Genomic DNA, 21,943 nt, shown 5'->3' on the forward strand with positions numbered 1-21,943 from the left:
CAAGGAAAATGGCTTCAAGTTCGTGCCATACAATTTGGGTCACCTGATCCGATGAAACTTGAGGTGGCGGCTGTGTCCTTGCACGGTCTTCACAAGACGTTGCAGCCGTATTCGGAAGGCTCACAAACACGCTGTCAATCCGCCGGCTCTTCGCTTGCTCAAAGCGCCAGCATTCCTTTGTAATGGCGTCCACTGTGGAATAATTTTTGCACATGAGCAGGTTGAATGCGTTGTCCGCAATCCCCTTAAGAATATGTCCAACCTTGTCAGCCTCCAGCATCTCGGCATTGGCTTTGCGACACAATGCCAACACATCTTCTATGTTTAAGTCGTACGACTCTGTCGAGGTCTGCGCCCTAGGCCCGAGCATTTTGTTCGCGGCCATTTTTCTTCCAATAGGCTTCCCGGACAGGTCCAACATTTTCTCCCTGCACATTGCCCAACTCCCAAGTTCTGCTTCATGGTTCTCAAACCACGAATCGCAGTTCCTGTAAGATAGAACAACAGGTTCGCCAGCATAAGAGTCGGGCCCCATCGATATTGAGTACTCACACTTTCGTACTCTGCCAGCCAATCTTCAACATCCACTTCATCCGGATCACCAGAACCGCTAAACATGCCAGGCTCGCGCGGAGTCTCGAGCACGAAGATTAGGGTCACATGAGGAGATGTAGTCGCCGCATCATCTCCAGCTGCAGGAACACCAGGAGCAGATGCAGACTCCATACTTTCTGTCATTGTTAAAGAATGACCCTTCGTACGACGGCCGCTGCGAAGTTCTGTTGCAAGGCGGTTACCCAGCACGTCCACCCAATGTGACAAGGCGAGGTATAACTTTATAGTATAGCGTCCACAGTGAATCGGCAGCCGAACAATATGGCTGAATAGCTTCTCACGCAAGCGTCTAATGCACAGGCGCCTTCATCCTCTTCCCAAAGTGTTATGCTTGCTCATGTCGCTGGTGCACCATAACAATAGATATATATCTGTTTCGCGCAAAAAAAAAAACAATTTGCATCGCATCTCTTTCCGCTGGCGGGGTCGCTCGACGAAGGGAATCGAGAACATGTCATTTTATTTTTCTTTATTTTATTTATATTACCCTCAGGACATGAAATGAGTGGGCATGGAATGGCAGCAGCGACGATGTTCGCTAAAAACCCTTTCTGCTTTTTTGTTCAGTTGGCTGCACTTCTCCACACGTGCCGTTATGCCTGCGCCGTGACTTCGGCGCACCAAAAATGCTGCTGAAAAACGCCCGGTCCTGGAGATAACAACGATCCATTCTGCGCCATGTGGCCTGCCTCCATACGTGTCTCCGCAAGGGGACGCTGCCCAAGCCGCCAGAGGGACATCGACCGCAACCAGCATGGCCTACTTAAGCCGCCTTCCGACTTCGCCACAATTCAGTGGGCTTGGAATGGCAGCAGCGACGATGTTCGCTAAAAACCCTTTCTGCTTTTTTGTTCAGTTGGCTGCACTTCTCCACACGTGCCGTTATGCCTGCGCCGTGACTTCGGCGCACCCAAATGCTGCTGAAAACGCCCGGTCCTGGAGATAACAACGATCCATTCTGCGCCATGTGGCCTGCCTCCATACGTGTCTCCGCAAGGGGACGCTGCCCAAGCCGCCAGAGGGACATCGACCGCAACCAGCATGGCCTACTTAAGCCGCCTTCCGACTTCGCCACAATTCAGTGGGCATGGAATGGCAGCAGCGACGATGTTCGCTAAAAACCCTTTCTGCTTTTTTGTTCAGGTTGGTACTGTACCCTCGCTCTATTCGAAGAAATCCGATAATATCTGCCTGCTGCTATTCCCGTGCCCACATGTTTTAGTGTCTGAGTTTTATGACATTGTGTATGTTGTTAAACTTGTTGTACTAGCAGGCGACGTAGAGCTTAACCCTGGTCCCCCAAAACTGGACCCTGCCGCTGAAACTAGCCAAGTCTTGTCTGCAATTAACCGTCTTACTAAGCACCTAGACGAGCGGCACGACCAGCTCTTGGAATCTATCAATGAGGTAAAAGAAAACCAACGAATTCTTGACATCAAGGTATCCGACTTAACAATGCGTCTTGCCGCTGTTGAAGAAAAAGTAAATTCCTTTGACGCACTACATGATGAAGCGAATTTGGACGCGATGATTACGTCAGCTGTACGTAATGAAAGCGCCACACTACAATCACGGCTAGATGATTTTGAAGACAGGGCACGACGAGAAAATTTGGTATTCTATGGAATATCTGATTGTGCGGAAGAGACGTGGGCTGAAGCAGAAGATAAAATTAGGGGAATTCTTTCTGACAAACTCAAAATACAACTGTCCGATGAAGCGATTAATCGCGCGCACAGATTAGGAGCGTTTGTCAAAAATAAGTGCCGGCCAATCATCGTCCAATTTGCGTCTTTTAAAACGAAAGAGTCAATTTTTTCACAAAAGTCCAAGCTACGCGGTACCAACATTTCAGTTGCTCAGGACTTTTGTAAGGCAACGTGCATCGTACGTAAAAAGTTGCTGGATTTCGCGAAGGCCACCAGCCAGCCATTTTCTCTGAAGTACAACAAAGTTGTAATCGACAAAAAGAGCTATGTGTATTGCAGCATTACCGATCGTGTTGTTGAAATTGGACTAAAGGATGGGTGCTTTCAAAACTGCCGAAGTAATCATAATATTCTGGGCCAAGCCGGATCGCGTTCCCCAAACAAAAGTGAAGGTCAGTCTTCAACATAGCTAGATGTGCGCACACAAGCTGATGCTATTGAGCGGGAAATTTCCTTTCTCCTTTGTAATGTAAGGAGCGTAATGAACAAGCGTGACGAAATATTATCCCTTGTTCATGCGTGCCTGGCAGATGTAATCATACTGACGGAAACTTGGTTGACAGCAAAAATTGATAGCAGGGAAGTTTTGCATGGTGCAAAAAACTACGTTCTTTATCGGTACGACCGAGGTAGCCGTTCGGGCGGAGGCGTCTTAATTGCGATATCAAATGAATTTGTGTCTTTCAAAGTTAATGTCGCTTCTGAACTAGAATTAATTTGTGTGTGCATTCGCCTGCACCACAAAGACTGCATTCTTTGTGCCTGCTATCGGCCTCCAAACTCTTCTCCAGGCTTTTCCGAGATATTTCATGATGTTTTAAATAAGATACATATTAGATTTCCTGCTGCAGTGTTCTTTGTTCTGGGTGACTTCAATCTGCCCGATATTTCTTGGTGTTTACCCCAACCAAAGGCTAGCTACAGCTCGTCTGAAAGCGCATCTTTTATCAGTGTGTGCTCAGATTTCAATCTAATACAACTTGTCAAGTACCCGACCCGTGTTACTACTACCAGCTCAACTATTCTAGACTTAGTCCTCACAACTCACCCAGATCATGTTACATCCCTTTCTGTGATACCTGGTCTCAGTGACCATTCAGCAATCCACTTTACTATTCCCAACAGGAATCCCAGACGTCAGAAAACCTCCAAAACATTCAGAGACTATAAACGTGCAGACTATGCTGCAATAAATAGGGAGCTTGAAATATTCACCGGAGAATTGTTTCAAAATTTTGATCAGCGTTCTGTAGACGAAAACTGGCTTCGGTTCAAATCCAAGGTGTCTGAGTTAGTAGACCACTATGTACCACTGCGTAGAATAACGAATACCGTTCAATCCCCGTGGTTCACACCGACCCTAAAGCGACTACGCAATAAAAAGCAGCGCCTTTTTCGGAAAGCCAAATGCTCGAGGTCAACTGACCATTGGGCTGCGTACAATGAATCAGCCGATGAATATGCGCACGCGCTTGCCGTGGCTAAGCGTTCTTTCTTTGAAGTTACCCTCCCCTCTATGCTTAGAACTAATCCCCGTAGATTTTGGCTAACCATCAACGGAAAAAGTGAAAAGAAAATTGAACTGATGTCTGAAGATGACTGTATGATCCCAAGTGAAATGTGCTGCGAAGCCTTAAATACGGTATTTTCGTCGGTATTTGTGACCTGTACGCCATACTGTTTGTCCCCTTTCCCTGCCTGCAATTATTTACCCATGGATCCATTAATCATAGACTGGGTCGGTGTTGCCAAATTGATAAGGAATCTGAAACCTTCCTCCCCCGGAGATGATGGTATTAACCCCAAATTCTTAAAAAATGCTGAAATGTTATCCGCTATAATTCTATCTAAGATTTTTTCACAGTCTCTGGAAACTTCTACAATACCACAGGATTGGATGGTCGGGAAGGTGGTTCCTTTGCCCAAAACAGGTAACACTCACAATCCCATCAATTACAGACCCATATCGCTCATCAGTGCACCATGTAAAATTGTTGAGCACATTATCCATAGCCATTTAGTCCGCTTTCTCGAAAACAATTCCTTTTTTAGCGAATTCCAACATGGTTTCAGAAAAAATTACTCCTGTGAAACTCAGTTACTTAGCCTCACTAACGACCTATTTTGCGCCGCTGACCATTCCTCAGTTATCGACTGCGTATTTATCGACTTCGCGAAGGCATTCGATACCGTTTGTCATAAACTACTGCTTTCTAAATTAAACTCAATCAATCTAGATGTAAATATTCTCAAATGGTTGGAGTGTTTTCTAAGTAACCGCACACAATACGTTGTTGCTAATGGCTTTACTTCCACGCACTGCTCTGTTACGTCTGGTGTGCCTCAAGGTTCTGTCTTAGGTCCCCTGTTATTCTTAATTTATATTAATGACTTGCCGAATACACTATCATCAACTATTAGACTCTTCGCGGACGACTGCGTAATTTACAGAGAAATTTTGGATTCCGCCGACCAAAGTGCGCTACAAACTGACCTTAATAACATTTCTACCTGGTGCGATACATGGTTAATGAAACTGAACACAAATAAGTGCAAAGTAATGCAAGTAACACGTCATAAACATAATACTACAGCGTGCACTTACATACTCAACCACGACCCCCTAACCAAAGTGTCATGTTACAAAAATCTTGGCGTGTACATCTCGGATAACCTTTCTTGGCAAACACACATCGATCATATCACAAGCGACGCTAACCGCATGCTCGGTTTTTTACGACGAAATTTCGCTCTTGCTTCAGCAGATATAAAACTCGTTTTATACAAAAGTTTAGTTCGGCCAAAGCTGGAGTATGCGTCGTCGATCTGGGACCCGCATATCAACTCGTTACTTCATGATATCGAAGCTATCCAGAATCGTTCCGCACGCTTCATATTATCAAACTATTTTCGTACGGCTAGCGTCTCGTCCTTGAAATCTTCCCTTAACCTACTTGATCTGTCTCTTCGAAGGAAAATATCACGACTTTGTCTTTTTCATAAAATTTATCACGCCAATTCAACGCTAAAAGATTCGATGCTTTTTCCTCCCACTTATCATTCGACAAGAAACGACCATCAGTTCAAGGTTGGCGTACCCAGCAGCCGGACCAACTATTATTTCAACTCATTTATTCCTAAAACCAGCTCGGACTGGAACCCCCTCCCCACCTGCATTGCTTCAATAATTAATCCAGCCAATTTCAAGGTGGCTATTAGTGGCCATATTACCTGATTTTTTTTCTCCCCGCGAATTCCGCGGTTTTGTGTAAATTCTGCTCGGTTGTTCCCGTGTACGGCAAATGTTTTTTTCGCGCCTTTTGATTTTTCCTTTCTGTTATTGTTTGTTTATTTATGTGTATTTCATATGTGTAATCACACTCCTGCTGCGTTGTATACCTGTAGAGTGTTTTACCCCCCACTCCTCTCTGTAATGCCCTTGGCCTTGAGAGTAAATAAATAAATAAATAAATAAAAAGGAATTAAAGAGGGGAGTGGGTAAATACATGAAAAATACAAATAAAACAGTGCAATAAATACAAATAAAAATACAATAAATACAAATAAAACTATACAATAAATATAGATAATATTACCATTTCTGCAGATTGTATAAAAAATTGTTATTTACAAATATACAAAAACAGAAGCAATAAGCATAGGTAACAGATTTTCTTGGTTATAGATTGTTAGCTAATGTTTCGTGAAAAAGTTTGAAGTCAGTGACGGTTGCGGCATTCGAAGGAAGGCGGTTCTAATCATGAGATGTGTGGGGAATAAATGACTGAAAGAAAGACCTATTGTGACATGATGCGATTCCTACCTTATTGTGATGATCAACACGGTTTGAGATGTACAGAGGCTGGAGTATCAGGTCATTATGAAGTGTAGGGTGATAAAAAATTTTATGAAACAGTGAAAGACGGGCAATTTTTCGCCGGTGAGCCAATGAAATAAGTGATAAATTATTTTTTATTGAAGTCATACTTGCAGTGCTGTTGTAGTTAGAGAGGATTAACCTAGCAGAGTTATTTTGTACTAGTTCAAGAGAGGTGATGAGATTAGCATGACTGGGATCTCATATGCATATTTGAGTTTGGGGCGTATGAGAGACTTATAGAGTACTAGTTTCAAGGAAGAGGGTGCTTTGGAGAAGTTACGTCGTAAGTAGCCGAGCATGCGATTAGCATTGTTAATCACGTACTCTACATGAGTTGTCCAACTTAAGTTATTTGTGATGTGCACGCCAAGATATTTATAAGACAAGACGAAATCTAAAGGAACGTTGTTTAGGTGGTAGGTGTTATGATTCGAGTTAGTTCTTGATACGTGCATTATCTTACATTTCTTAATATTAGGTTTCATTAACCAGATATTACACCAATTAGCTATAATATTTAGGTCAGCTTGAAGTGTTTTAGTATCATCAACATTGGTAATTTCGTGGTAAAAAACACAGTCATCTGTGAACAGATGTATGTTAGCAGTTATTGAAGAAGTTAGATCATTAATATATACAAGAAATAATAAAGGTCCCAACACTGAACCTTGAGGCACACAATATTGTACTTCAGTGAGTGGTGAATGGTGGTCGTTAGCAGTTACGAATTGGAAACGATTAGAGAGAAAATGTTCTATTCAAATAAGAACGTTAGTGTCGATATTTAGCAAGCTTAGTTTTAAGAGCAGTAATTTATTGCAAACCTTGTGAAATGGTTTGCTAAAATCCACAAAAAAGTGTCAGCGCAAGATGATCGATCCAGGATTTGATGCAGATTATGAGTAAACGAAGCAAGCTGTGTCTCGCAGGAGTACTGTTTTCTAAAACCATGTTGCGCTTTAGCAAAGTATGAGTTTGACTCTAGAAAGTTAGCAAGGTTCGAGAAGAATACATGTTCTAATAATTTGCAACAATTACTTGTTAGTGATATGGGTCGGTAATTAAGAGGTGAGTTTCTGGGGCCAGATTTATAGATTAGAACCGCCTTCCCTATTTTTCATTCCTTTGGAAGTTAACAAGTACTCAATGATTGTTGAAATATTTGACTTAGTATCATTGAACAAACTACGTTAGTGCTTTTAAAAAAAAATTGTTATTAATGCCATCATAGCCAGGAGAGAAGTGGAATAGTAACTTATCTATTAGTTTCAATATTCCAGCTACCTCAATAAATACTGGATCCATGGGCATGTAATTATAGTGGTGCGCATAAGAGAGTATGATGTTGGCGGATTCAGAGTACTGGCTTGAAAATGAATCATTAATAGATGATGCGCACATGTTATCGGGGATATTATTTCCAGATGAATCTTCTAGCAATATAGTGTTGTTGGTGGTTGGGTTAATCATTTGCCAAAACTTTCTAGGGTGATTTTTCGGTGTTTCAGGTAGTGTTCTAGTTAGATAGTTGTTGTTTGCAGTTTTTAGAGCTCTTAAGTAGGCGTTTGCAGCAGATTTGTAAGTTGTCCAGCACAAAGGTGAAGGCGAGCTTTTAGCTAAACGACAGAAACGCTTTTTCCGATTAGATAGGTGTTTTAGATGACTGAAATACCACGACGCTTGGGGATTGGAAATGAGTGTGCGATTAGGCATGTACTTCTCTATCAATTTATGGACTGTGCATGCGAACAGATCGCAGTTAGATTGAACGGAACGAGATTCAAAATCTCTACCAAAATTATCGTAAAATAGAGTTAGCTCATTATTTATTGCTTCGAAGTTAGCTTTCCGGTAGTATCGTATGTGTTTCTGCTGTTTAGTCTTTTTACTAGGCCTAATATTGATGACAAAGTTTAGCGAGACGTGGTCACCGATTCCTGGTAAGTATGTAATCTCGGAGACAATGTCAGGATGCGTTGCTAGTATTAGGTCGAGAGTGCTTGCTGTATTACTTGTAATTCTTGTGGCTTGAGTTACTAACTGATTCAAGCAATAAACAGATCATGTATTCAGAAAATCTTCACTCTGCTGTGAAAAGGGGGATATACGTATCGGCATTGTGTTCCACTTCATGTTGGGAAAGTTAAAATCTCCGAGTCAAAAACATAGGTAACGAAGGGAAACGAGAGCCTACTATGTTGTTGGAGTCGTGCAGTTCGTTGGAGTCGTGCAGTTCGTTAACAAATGTAGATGGCAAGGAAGGTGATCTGTAGCAGGTACCTAGAACCAGTTTACAGCTACCCAAAGTTAGTAAAGCCCAGGTTATTTCTAGTAAACTGTTAACTTGGATTTGTGACGATGGTATGTCCTTCGAGACCGCAAGTAGTACGCCTCCTCCTCTGTGCTCGGTGCGGTCGCAGCGATATACCATAAAGTTGTTTGCCTCGTGAAATATTTCTGAGTCTGTTGTTTGTGCGGAAAGCCACGTTCCAGTTAAAGTTACTATTTTCGCATCGCATGTATCTATAATAGGTGAGAGGGCATACCATTTATTGAGAACACTTCTGGCGTTAGCAAAGAATACAGATACCGGATGCGATTGACGATGCGATGATATGCCACTATCCCTCCTTTCTCCCTACAGTGAAGCATTTCGCCCAGTGGAGTCTCCGCGACCTAATTGTTTGCCACACGATCGTATTTCTTCATTGCGATCAAGTTCAAAGTTGTAGTAGAAACATTTATTATTTATGAGCAATTTGTTAGAGCGCAGTTTAGATTGCGGGCGCCCAGGATAGCTCTTTGCAAATTCAATTAGTTTTTGGCGACAAGTGCGGGTACGTTGACAAAAATCTTCCGTCACTGAAATGTTCTTTTGTTTCAGCTGGTTACGAAGTGACAAAACTTTTTCTCTGGTCTTGTAGTTGGAAAATTTGGCTATTATGGGGCGGCATTTGGCAGGTGCAAACAGGCCAAGTCGGTGTGCGCAATCAATTGACTCTGTGCAGAAAGATTCAAGTACTTCATTTACCGCTGCTGATAGCTTAGCTTCAGTTTCATTCCAGGTTTCTTTAGTGTCAGCTATACCATGAAAGATTAGGTTGTCACGCCTAGATCTGTCCTCAATCTCATCAAAGCGTGTTTGATAGTTATTACTTCGGTGCGTTTGACCAGATATCGACACTTGTATTTCTGATAAACTTTTGCCAAGTTGATCAAAGTCTTTCGATTTTTCTTCGACTTCGTCTAGTCTTTTTTGTATGCCGGTTATTTTTATTTCTCTGTCTTTTTGCCCATTTTTAATTGCTTTAACGTCAGCAGCTAGTTTGGTTGGCACTTTCGAACTTTGGAGTGAACGGCTGTGTACATCTTTGAGTAGTTTAAACATCGCTTTCATCTGCTCGGCGGGATTTATTGGTAATGAATCAATATCAAGTAGGCTTTCAGAGCGCTTGTTAGGTCCCGGGTTAGTTTAAACATCTTCAGATTGTAGGAGCAAAAAAAGCATGAAAAGTCGCATACAACTTCGTACAGCACTTTTGGGCACGGAAACAGTATCGAAATATGGGTCGTCCGATTTTTTAGCGCGTAGAGAAAAGTTTGTACACACCTACATGATAAAAAACTGGTGGTTAGAAGCCATGCAAAGTGCACTGTTTCCGTGCCCATTGAAAGGCAAATCAATGCGCCGTGTGCCTAAATAGACCACGGGAGGTGTTGGCGACGTCGATGCGGCTAGAAACCCGAAGTAGAGTTCATCTGTCTCAGTGAAATTGTAGAGAATTCATCGCCAACCCTGTTGTCCGGTCCGTACGAGGGTGGCAACTTCATCACTATCTCCCACGAACACACGTGTGCTGCCGCTGACCACGCTATCAGGAGCATCAGCAGATTCTGCAAGATGAAAAACCGGTGGTTAGAAGCCATGCAAAGCGCACTGTTTCCGTGCCCACTGCGTTAAGTTTTGCTTTCTTACACCTGTTCATTGGTCGCGCAGGCAAGTTTGTTATACCGCAATAATGCAGTGCTAAAACACGATGCAATATGCACACGGCCTTCACAAATACGCCGAACTAGAAAGTGCATGATAATTGCCGCTCTGTCCGATTTGGTTAACTGTTGCACACATTCCTGTGGATGTTTTACATTATTTCAGAACACGTAAAAGCCAAGTTGTTTTACTTAAGGACGTTGTTGTTGCATCCCAGCACGCATCACGTGAGCCCAGCTATCACAATTTATGCAAATACGGTAGTTAAAGCTTGCCGATGCACCTGTTGCAGGCAGCCGAACGTACAGAGTACTTACTGCTACCAGCATGCTCTGCGGTTGTGGTGACATAGTGAAGCTTGCTGGTGAGATTGGTCTATTCACTGTACCATTATGCTGCAGCTTTGATCGATAGGATCGAAAATTGCATATTGAAAAGAATGCATGCGTATGCTTTTGACAACGTAAATTCTTCAACTTTGCGAAAATTTGTCGACAATACTGCCAATCAGAAGGTACCGGTGAAGTCGAATGAAGTTAGCCAAAAGGCATAGATTGTAGCTGTGACTGCACATTTACATAGCTCTAACCGCTTCAATTTGCTGTTTGAGCTTGAGGTTGTTGGCGCTCCATAATATGTACAATAATAGGGCTACATGCAATTATTGCATTCGATTGATTTCGTGGCTTAATTATTTTATTGTTTTATTTTGATATCCAGGATATCATACACCTAATACAATCAAAGTAACTTACGAGTGTGAACAAGCAATAACCCAGGGACGAAGTGTAACTTGCTCTTCGTGAGTAATTAGCAGCTGATCGTGCATCGTCACTGTCACTGTGGGTGCTTTCATACCCTTCTACATCCACTATAAAATTCCTGCTGTCTAGATGGTTTGTTTCAACATCACTGCTGAAAGAAATATGAGTAATTTTCTCCGCCAAACTATTTCAACAACAACGCGTCACCCCTCTATCAGGTTGCGAAGAACATTTTCATTTTTCAAAGTTTACTCACAAATCGGTCAGCGAGCAAATCGTTTGCAGTGTGCTACCACCTAATAACAAATGTATATAAACAAGCGCCACAGCGCTTGCCAATTTGAGATCGCTCAAGCAAATCGCGAGCCTGCCTGACTTCCCTAGCAAAAATTCTGATAGAAAAACTGATAGGCTATCAGGTTATTGACAGTTGTATCAGTCTATAGGTGTATCAGTCTATAGGTGTATCAGTCTATGAGTGTATCAGTCTATGAATGTATCAGTCTATGAGTGTATCAGTCTATCGGTGTACCGGTACTGGTGTACCAGCCTATAAGCGTAGCATTCCACTCTGATAGGCCCACAGGTGAATCGGTGCTTAGCCAACTGGCAGGTGCACCACTACATCAGAGCAAGCAGGACACAAATATGAACACAGAAATTAAACAAAATATTTTATTTGATGTGCCATTCCTTGGTTAGTCTTTTCATTTCATAAAGTCATTAATTTTGTTTGCCAAAGCTTTATTGAGGAGCTTCTTCATTTGCTCAACCTCTCCAATCAGAATGGTGTGCTTCAAAAAAATGGTTGGAAAAATCTGCACGATCAAAAACAAAGCAAGTTACAGACACCTATTAAGTGACAATTATGTTCACTCTAAATAGAGGAGTCAATATGGCACGGAAATAAGTAGGAGTGCTACCAGTCTGCCTCTCTAATATTGTTTAAATCTAGTTTGTGTATTCTTGCATAAAAGTACCCAGTTCCAGTAGGCAAAAACTATTGTTGAAGCTTTAGTAAGTAATTATAACACAAGTTGGCAGTGAAACCTCCGCTGATTACATGCAAAATTGGAGCCACCAACTTCCATGAATTTTGGTCAGATTGCAAAATTTCACCTACCTGAAAACACAGCAAATGTTTCTTTCTCCGAGGGAGATTTCGCCTCCCCTTTAAACCGATTGGAGGCTGCGCCAGTAGCACTTCTACCGACTAGGCCTGCTGTATAAAAAATGGCAACGGCCGCCTCACGAACAAAACGGGCCCGTCTTTTCAAGCCCATGGTGTGATTGTACAACATCTTGGGAACGGCAATTGCTTTGCATAGATGCACCGATAAAACAAGTCAAAGATGATGTGCACGCATTGGTTTGTCAATGCACATTTTCTCATTAAAGCAAAGCAATATATCTTCAAGACAAAGCATACTAGAGTTTTATGATACCTCTCTGTCAGTGGGCACATAATTGATAAGCGGTGCAGCCTCTCTCACACTTGAGTGGGCTACTTCAGGGCTGTCCGTGGTCACTGTGGTGGTTCCAGTGTGGCAGCACATAGTGGTGGCAAAGGTGCTAGTCGTTTCTGTTTTGAGGCTTGCGGCTGCAACACCCGCAAAGGACAAGGTTCTTTGCTGCAATGAAAAAATAGAGTGTGCAGAAATAAAGTATATTGCACCCTTAATTGTCATGGTAGCATCCTAGGTGTGCATGGTCAAATAATATATATGATAAACATAGCATGCAGTTGAGATATGCAATTAAAGTGTAATGATACGTTGCATGTCAAGTCTCAAAACCATGGTGTGATTAAAGGGGATGCCATAGTGGAGGGCTCAAGAAATTTAGACCAAGTGGTGTTCTTTTTAATATCCATCACACTGTGAAAGTTGTAAAAGCACATTTTCAAGTGATTAGAAAAACATGCATGCATACCTGCCACCCATGAGCTTACATTGCATTCTGCTTTTCAGCAAAATTGCACGCTATAAGAATAGGGCAACTTGCTGCTGCATACAACTCTAGCAGCAGTGCGTTACAACAGCTTATGAAGAAATGATAAACCTGTTTGGAAATTTTTGCTGCGAATGGCATTTTCCAGTAGGCTTATTCTTTCTAATACTTTTGTATTTTGAGCCCTCCGCATATATATTCACTTCTTTCAGAAGCTCTCTCTCTGTTCTTTTTTTCAGCATCAGCAAACAGCAGGCCTCCCTGCTGCTTCTTAAAACGGTTGCTGACGTGCTTTGTCTTCTGCTTAACAGCAGCTTGACGTCGTGTTTCTTACAACTGCAGACAACGCAACACACAAACGTCAGTGCTAGTTCGCAAGCACAAACAGGGCGTATATCCGCACAAGCAAAAATAAATTTAAACCAGTCAGTTGTACAAAAATGTGTGACTAAGCTGCGCTCGTACCACGATAGAATAAAATAAAATAGCTCTTCAGCATACTGCAACTTTTCTACCACCTTCAATACTACGTTCCGGCACCCGCGAAGTAGTGGAGCAGCGATGCTCTGATATATTTACTAAGGGGGCGGGGAGTATATCAGAGCATTGGTGCTTCATGTGTGACACGGCACCACGCGCAGAGCAAAATTGGCTGTTAATTATAATAGCGCCGCAGTAGCACACCAGCCGCAATGTCAACGATAGCCAAACTTGGCTGTCGATAATAATTACGCTGCAAGTAGTATATCAGCTGCAGTGTGACCAATTGCAACTTACTTTTTAAACGACTCATTGTCCACTTCATTTAAACTGCAGCTATCGGAGGAGTCCCAATCGGGTCTGCGGAATGGATGGTCGTTTTTCTGTTGTATTCCTTGCATCATCCTCGGTGCCCATGAAAATATGACCAGTAAATAACTTCAGAATGACTGCTTACTCCTCTTTGTTTTCGTATTGAAATACAAGGGGTGCGGATTTACCGTAAAACTTAATCACTTGAGCGTGTTAGTGGCCGCAGTGTGTGTTATTCTTCCAGAATACCCGGCACCATTTGTAAGGATCAAAATTGCCCGTATCCTTCGGATTGATGTACTTACATGCCCTTACCGGGACTATTAATTTTTAATTATCATCGTGAAACCAAACATCTTGGAGAATTGCGAGTGTACAGGCACGATACTGAGCATTTAGGACACGCAACAATGTTCACATGCGCTACACATGCGCCAAGGCGGCCACGAACTTGTTATTGATGACGATGGCAGTGACATTTGTGGATCTCCAAACTTCTGTGGATCGGCCGTTTGGATCTCCCGAGTAGTTTATGCAATCACGAGTCCTAGACTTCTTCCTCAACACAACGCAATTTAGTTTATGAAAACAAAAATATTTATTCGCAATAAAACATTTACTTCATGTTTTTACAACTTTATAGGGTAGTTTTTTAGAACCCACAGCAAATTATATATAAACAATGAACGCAGTTATTGTAAAACTGTGACGCTGTGCATAGCCTCCGAGATGGCAAACGCGCAATGACGGGCGTGCAGCGGAAATTTCAGAGGTCATGCGCTGCGTCGCCATATTCGCGTTGGTTAGGCTAGATGGCGTTGGCGTTAGCCGCTGCCCAATTTGAAGGGTACAGCCATATCAATCCATTCATCTATCCATCTATCACATCATTATCGCTAAAATCATCTAGCCATAATGGCAGTCAGCGACCACCATGGCGACGACCACCTTCCTCCGTGGCGACTACAGTAGAATACACCTTCAGCACGCGAGGTGTTCTGAAGGTTCACGACCTCGCACCGTAATCTCGTGGCTCATGTTATAGTTTTCGGCGAAATCCGCGCTGCGTGCTTAACATTCAAGGCACAGCAAGCAGGTTGTGAATGTGAAGCCTTGGTTGATGTAATCGATCTTTACCCGTTCCTGTGTGCTCAGATTTGGGTGCAAGTTAAAGAACTCCGGGTGGTCGAAATTTCCAGAGCCCTCCACTACGGCGTCTCTCATAATCATATGGTGGTTTTGGGATGTTAAACCCTACATATCAACTAATTGATCTTTACTCGTTCACTTATTATCAGTCCCGCAGCCTCAGTTTGCTGGACACCATTAAGCACGCTATTTGAAGTTGGTGTCAAGTTCGACGAGAGATGAACCCCAGCCTCGATCAAAAAGAAAAAAAAACGCTATTTGGAGCCTGGATCGCAATATGTTGTACCTCGAACAAGGAGCGGTGGAGGTGCAGTTGGCCAACCAGCTACACTCAGCAAGAGAATTCCTCAGTCTTTAGCTGGTAATTGATGTTCTGGAGTAGCGGCCTTCGACACGCAAAGTCCTCGGACAAGGAGCGGTGGAGGTGTAGTCGGCCAACCAGCTACACTCAGCAAGAGCATTCCTCAGTCTTTGTCTGGTAATTGATGTTCTGGAGTAGCGGCCTTCGACACGCGAAGTCTGAGTGGTGCGCATGGTGACAGCAATGAAAATCCTGATCCCGACGACACTTACGGCTTCGAGGAAAACTCACTCAGCGATTGCGACCGGACTGCAGATGCGGCTCGCGACAATGTTGGCATGAGCGACACTTTTTAAATGCAACAATGGCATGTATTTTACACTGGTGCATGTCAATAAACTGCCAGGCTCAGTGTGCGTGCTCATGTCTGTGAGGCTTACATCAAAACTATTCAAGAACCCATCTCACATTGGTATTTGCTGAGAAACAGAGAAAAAAAGTTGTGCTTTTGCCGAAGGATGTGGCCAGTGTATTTGCTCATGAAAGGTGGATGTGTTTGCTATGCTGCTGATATACCAAACTTGTTTAAAACTTGTGGCATATATAGCCAGTCTAATATGAGTTTAGCAAGGTAGGACAACTAAATGTTGGCTTGATCCTTTCTATTGTTGTTCTCTTCACAACAGAACTTTTCAAGTGATTAGGCAGTTTCTTGTGTGTGTGTGTCTGTCTGTCTGTGTGTGTGGGTTTTGCAGTCAAATGCTTTACTCTTAATTAGTACATGGTTTTTGATTCATCAATCTTGTGAGAATTACAGGCAAGTAATATAGCAGGTCTGTGCCACCGCTTGGGCTTTGTGAAAAGACACACCTGTGAATAACAGATGCTGCTATCAACATATCAGCCAAATCTTCCAGCTGCAAGAGACTTTTTTTATATAGATGACTGTGCTTACTTCCAATTTTTGGATGCCTGTATGTGGTGTAAAACAACTGAAAGCATGCTATTGGCCTATAGCCAAAATAAATCAAGAGCAGCGTTTTAGTCTAATGTGCTTCTTGCCACAGTGTGCTGCCAAATGCTGGCGCTGCTGTCCAAAATCTTCTAACATTGCATAGTCACACTCACATGTGGGAATGACAACACGAAAAAGCTGCTGTGTTTCTTCAAGCATAATCTAGCTCATAATGAGTGCATACATATCGCACTTCTTTACTGCCATTTCTCCCTGTAGTTTTCGGCGCAGCTTGTTGGGACCGCGGAGAAAAAAATTAAGCGGTGGAAGTGCGCAAAAAACCCCTCAAGTTGCTTTGAAATATTTCTGGCAGTGGATTTGCGAGGCATTAAGTTTTGATGATGAGGTCAAATAATGATGAGTCAAAGAAGCATTTCATTGTTTCTTTAAAGTATCTCATCCACTATAGTTTATGACACTAATGTAGTGGCTCGTCAATAAAGGCAAAGCACTATGTGGGAGAGACAGCTGGGGTTGGCTTGTGTTGTGAAAGGGAGAAACTGCAGCACCACTCGAGGCTTTCGAATCCACGCCGTTTAGAAAAATTATTGTATCAGCATGCTCATTTCACAGTAGTTGACTCATTAGTAAGTTATCTTCCTTGGAATGTTTACTGGCCCTATAACTTAAAATTTAGAAATTATGTTAATATAGCTCCGTGATGAGAAGTTTTGTTTGTATTGTTTCAAGTTATGTTTATGCGGTCATCTGATAAGCTTTGGATACTAGTATCTTGAAATTTCTAGATGTCATCTATCATTGTCAGCATTAACTGTGTTGCTATCTGGCACCTGCAGTGGCATTTGTACACAGAATAAAGCATTCATCTAGGCTGAAAGCTGTTTTGCATATTTAAAGCTCAGTTATAATATACACCACCATGAAACATTGTACATTTTATTCTATGCATCCAAAAGCTGCCAGTGGCACTCTTTGAGTCATCATAATATTTCACACAATGGTCGTCAAGTGTTCAATAGAAAACACTGATACACTAATATACATGCAGAAACGACCAATCACATATATGTGGGCAGTGTGTTCAAAAAAAAGAATTACCGTTAAAATGACAGTAATGCAACTTATGAAGATCCGATAAATGAACAAAAAACTAAAAACATATAGACTAATATATGCCATATAAATTACCAATCAACCTTATTCAAAAGCTGGTAGCACTGGTAAGACTGTGTATCAGTCTGATATGAGACTGGTAGCACTGGTAAGAAAATGTATCAGACTGATGTGAATGTCTATAAGAACTGGTAAGACTTTGTATCAGTCTGGTACAAGACTCGTACAACTTATAGGATACTGTATCAGACTGATTGAGACCTAGCTCTATCAGAATATTTGCGAGGGTTGCCGCATATGAAGCATGGGCGTAGGCAGCAATAATGTTTCCGAAGGGAGAGAGGCACAATTGTCATCTAAAGTGGAGGCCGGGCAGGCAAATGTCGTTGAGTATCATTTTGGGGTCTGTTATACAGAGAGAAAAATTTCTGGAGGGAGGAGGGAACATGCCTGGTCTTCTACCCTCTGGCTACTCCACTGCCCTTTGCCTTGCCACAGTGAACGTAGTGAAACTGGTTATGATCAGTCAAGTCTCAAGGAAGTTTTTATTTCAGTTTCTGCATAAAATGGGGGTTGGCGAAAGAAAAGCAACAAATTTAACATCGCTTCACGGGCTTCATAAGTGGGGACATTTAGCTTGTGCATGTACTTTTTAACTTTACCGTCTTAACACTCCTTTCTGCGACGTTATGGCGGGAAGGAACTTGCAGCACTGCCAGCTCTCGGGAAGTGTTCTAAATCTCAAAATGCACCAGTAGTTGAGGATTAGCGGTTTTTAGTGGGTGGAGTTTTAGTGACAAATTTGATTATATCTGTAAGAGTGGCATCGACAGACAAAGACAGTTGCCTATCGGATAACAAGCATGACAGAAGAAGGCAAAGTGCATTTGATGTGTTGGCTGGGTGACTGCAGTGGCTTCACGCGGTTCACGTACAAACTTTTCTTCTTATGACAGGAATTTTGGTTTTTTGTTACTGGTTGTGGGCTGATCATTGAATGGTACAGTTTGAACTGCTTTGGCATCACCAATTCTTCTTCTTGTAGTGCATGTAAATAATTTTTAAAGTCATGAATTCTTTTGCAATGTACTCATGCATGCCCTTTCTGTGCAGTGTACGCACAGATTTCGTCGGCCATCGGTTGTGCTTGTGTGTTCTTATGTGCACACCGTACGACAAGACAACGGCCTGGCAGATGGTGGCTTCCCGACACCGAGGCGTCATCTATCTACGTGTCCATCCGACAAAGAAGGATGTGCACGAATACCTCCAAGGGAGGAAGGACAACTGCTCTGTGGATCGCATGACATACTGGGGCATCAAGTTTCACCGCATCATTAGCACAAGTGAAAGTCCAGTATTTCCTAACACGATGAAAAGTTCATGTTACGGTTATTCCTTCTAACATGCAGCGTAAGGCGGAATTTATGCACGTGCGCAAATAGGCAGTACAGTAATCGCACCCAAAGTCAAACCCACATATGTCGAGCTCACAAAATATGGGAATTAGTTTGATATACTCTGCTATTCCATATAACGTTTTTAAGAACTTTGGTGATTTATGGTGAATGGTATTGTGGAAGTAAACATCATAGTAATTCGCGGGAGGGTTTCCAGAAGTTTCGATTCTAGTTATCTGTACTATTTTTTATTATTTTTTTCTTTTTTGAAAGAAAACATGCAAGCGTGTGAGAGACATGCACACATGTGAGGTGGTGTTGTAGCTAAATGTGAAAGTGAAAGAAATTGGAAGAAAGTGGTGGTGTTCCTTCTACCACTTACGCTCCCGCCACAAATGTGTCTGTCTTTATCATTCACTTGATTTTTGGTAACCCTTTTTCACTGGGACACTTGCCAACAAATATTCTTTTTGATAAGAACTGTTACTATGACAGCTTTGGATTGTTGCTCCCACAGCAACATATAGTGATGAAAATAGGAATACTGGAAGAATTGATGCATACAGTATAAGCACTGGCACCTCTGCCTCCTTTTATTTTCATGTTTCGAGATTGGGGGAATGCTGCATGTGGGGCGTGAAGCGAAAAACAAAGTACCCATCAGCAAGCGTTGTTAGCACCTCTCAGGTTCAACGACTAAGGGGAGCCTCGGGAAAAAGCAGGAACGCCTTCAGCGGAGCGCATCAATAGTCAAAGCGTATCTCAACAATCGTAGGTTCTCATGGATTCCGACCAAATCAGGCCTTCTGCTTGTCAGAGCAAATACAAAAGACAACTCAGCTATACACATCTATCTGTCTGGGTTTCCTGTCAGGCAGGTGGAGGAAATATGAATTTTCGGCCCGTTCATTCACCACACTCAAACGTCAAACAAGACTACTGTTTCGAAACTCAAGACAGGTAGAGTAAATTGTGTTGTTTCTAACAAGCAAGGTGGCCTGCGAGGCAGGGACACACTTCGGCTTACCCATGACTTCGTGAAAATCTGGATCCTCTACGCAATACTATAGCTTTGCACTAACAAGCAGGAAGGTGAAGCGACGCCCATGTCTGCAAGGCTACTGAGGCAGCTATGGACTTCCCGGCGGCTACATCCAATGTTAGGGTTTCGGTGTGCTCAACTCTTACCAAGTAGTGCAGGAAGCCCACCTTATATGTCAATACACGGGGCTCATACAGACGGCCCCTGTACGCTGCCTGCTCCACTGCTTATATATCCAACACACTTGCACTACAGAGGAGGCACTTACTCCAAAAACGTGGCGCCCTGTGCTCTGGGTCACTCCACTCCCCACTAACATAGACATGCACATAGATAATATTAGCTAGGCAACAAGCGCGGGTTTGGATGCTTGAAAAACAACACGGCTACCCAACTGGTGTATACTACACAGACATAGTAGGGCCGACACCCAAGGAATTTTATGCGGCTGCTCTTGTTTACCAGGCACGTCAACGTCAGGTAAAACATGTCAACGAATTATCCTTCCGAGCACAAAAGTCAGCGCATACCGAGGGACTAGCAGTAGCACTTGCAGTCGTGGAACCCACTTCGAGGGCGAAAATAACATCTTTTTAAAAAACGTGTGTTTGTTACTTCTCTGTAGAGAGGTGCTCTTTAGCCAATCAAATTCTAAGGAGGGCTGCCACTGGTCCTACCCGGAAGCGCGTATTTGGACTCTTGGCCATAAGTGTTTATGACGAAATGAGGCGGCCTGAGCGCTCACCCACCAGGCTTTTTACTCCAGCTTTAAACTCCTCTGCTATGGTTCAATGAAACAAATTCTTGCTATTGCCACACTCACCGCTTTTTGCCGGCTTCTGCAAAATGGCTGAGTAAGATTTATGAGTGAACTTCAAGGCGCCTGCAACGGGTACCCTACTCTGTCCTAGAAATATGAAACACCTCAATCGAAACACGAATGGGTGGATCGACACTACTAGCCCTAGTTCATATAGCATTTCAATTTATTGCTTTCACATTGCGTCCCCTTTGCGGCGACACTTCTACTTCTTTCTATTTTTTCATATTTTGCAGTTTGTAGCTGTAAAGCTCCATGGCTCCATGTAAAGTTCCATGGTGGGTGCCACCATGAAACCCAACATGTGGCATTTTTGTTGTGATGAAATACTTTTCGAGGCTCGGTCGTCACACATTCTTAGAATATGCCTGCACTCCATTTTACGAGCACGCGACAAAGAAATGCGCGACAGGACGGGTGCTGACTCCATGATTGGAAGCAGCGCCCGTACTTACTCCATAGGTAGAGTCAGTTCTCCCTTGCTGTTTCTCTGCAGCCGTACGATTGCTTTCATATTTTAGGAGAAGGGGGGGGGTCGGCATTTACGTTTTGCAATTTCTGAACTTCACGCTGGAGTGCCATTCGCTTATCTGCCATTTTTGTGTTTATACTTTTTCATCACCATGAAACTGAAAGAACACATGATCGAAAGGAGGCATATAGCATTGTGCAGAAACACCACAAATCGTGAAAAAGAAAAGGAAATCAGAGCTTAGACGTTAATTTACTTACTATGATACCTCACTATTTTTTTGTTTTACAGATATTACATAGATTCAAGCGAAGGATCATGTGTTAAATCAAAATTATTATTTTATTCCGACGCAGCTGAGCCATGGGTGGCATCCGAGGAAGGCGATGTTGTGAGAGAAGGTGACTCGTACAACACCGTCTTGCGCGGCCAGATTGGAATGCACACATTTGTGATATCCGGAGAAGTAAAAGCTGTGGACCCTTCTGTTCAGTGCGAGCTAGGTTCTACAGCAAGCTACGTGGATTTCAAGACGAACCGTGTCTTCTCCGATGGATCACACCACTTGAATTTTCACAAGTAAGTGTTCACTGAAGTAAACCCAACTTACCCTTTTCTTTTACTTTTGCTTCACCTGTTCCGAGTGGGTCGTTGAACAAAAAACTTTTTATTGAATACAGCATAGTTATGAAAATTTTTGTCAGTGCTAAAATTTAATCCGCAAAGCAGCTCTTGTGTATACCTTAGTGTCTCAGTGGTACAGTGGTTTCTGTTGTCACACTACTCACACGAGGGTCGTGGGGTGTGATCTCGGCCGCTGAGATGGCAATTCGATGAAGGCGCAGAGCTGAAGATTTAAATCAGTAGCACAGTAAATAACCCCAGGTGGTTTCAAGTGTGTCACTTTAGCGTACTTCATAATCACGTCATAGTTCTTGCACGTAACATCCTGTCATGTTGGTTTTAGTT

The 21,943-nt window shown here is 42.7% G+C and overlaps 1 long non-coding RNA gene across 1 annotated transcript in view; it reads left to right on the plus strand.

Annotated features, from left to right (window-relative positions):
* Window positions 1-21,357, plus strand: part of LOC142787005 (uncharacterized) — a 128,078-nt gene extending 106,721 nt beyond the window's left edge. The window contains exons 2-3 of the long non-coding RNA XR_012889212.1: window positions 18,354-18,586; window positions 21,331-21,357. This is a non-coding gene — a long non-coding RNA (uncharacterized LOC142787005). The remainder of the gene's footprint in view (window positions 1-18,353; window positions 18,587-21,330) is intronic.
* Window positions 21,358-21,943: the final 586 nt, after the last annotated feature.

This window comes from Rhipicephalus microplus, unplaced genomic scaffold (genome assembly GCF_043290135.1).
Source record: "Rhipicephalus microplus isolate Deutch F79 unplaced genomic scaffold, USDA_Rmic scaffold_41, whole genome shotgun sequence".
NCBI lineage: Eukaryota > Metazoa > Arthropoda > Arachnida > Ixodida > Ixodidae > Rhipicephalus > Rhipicephalus microplus.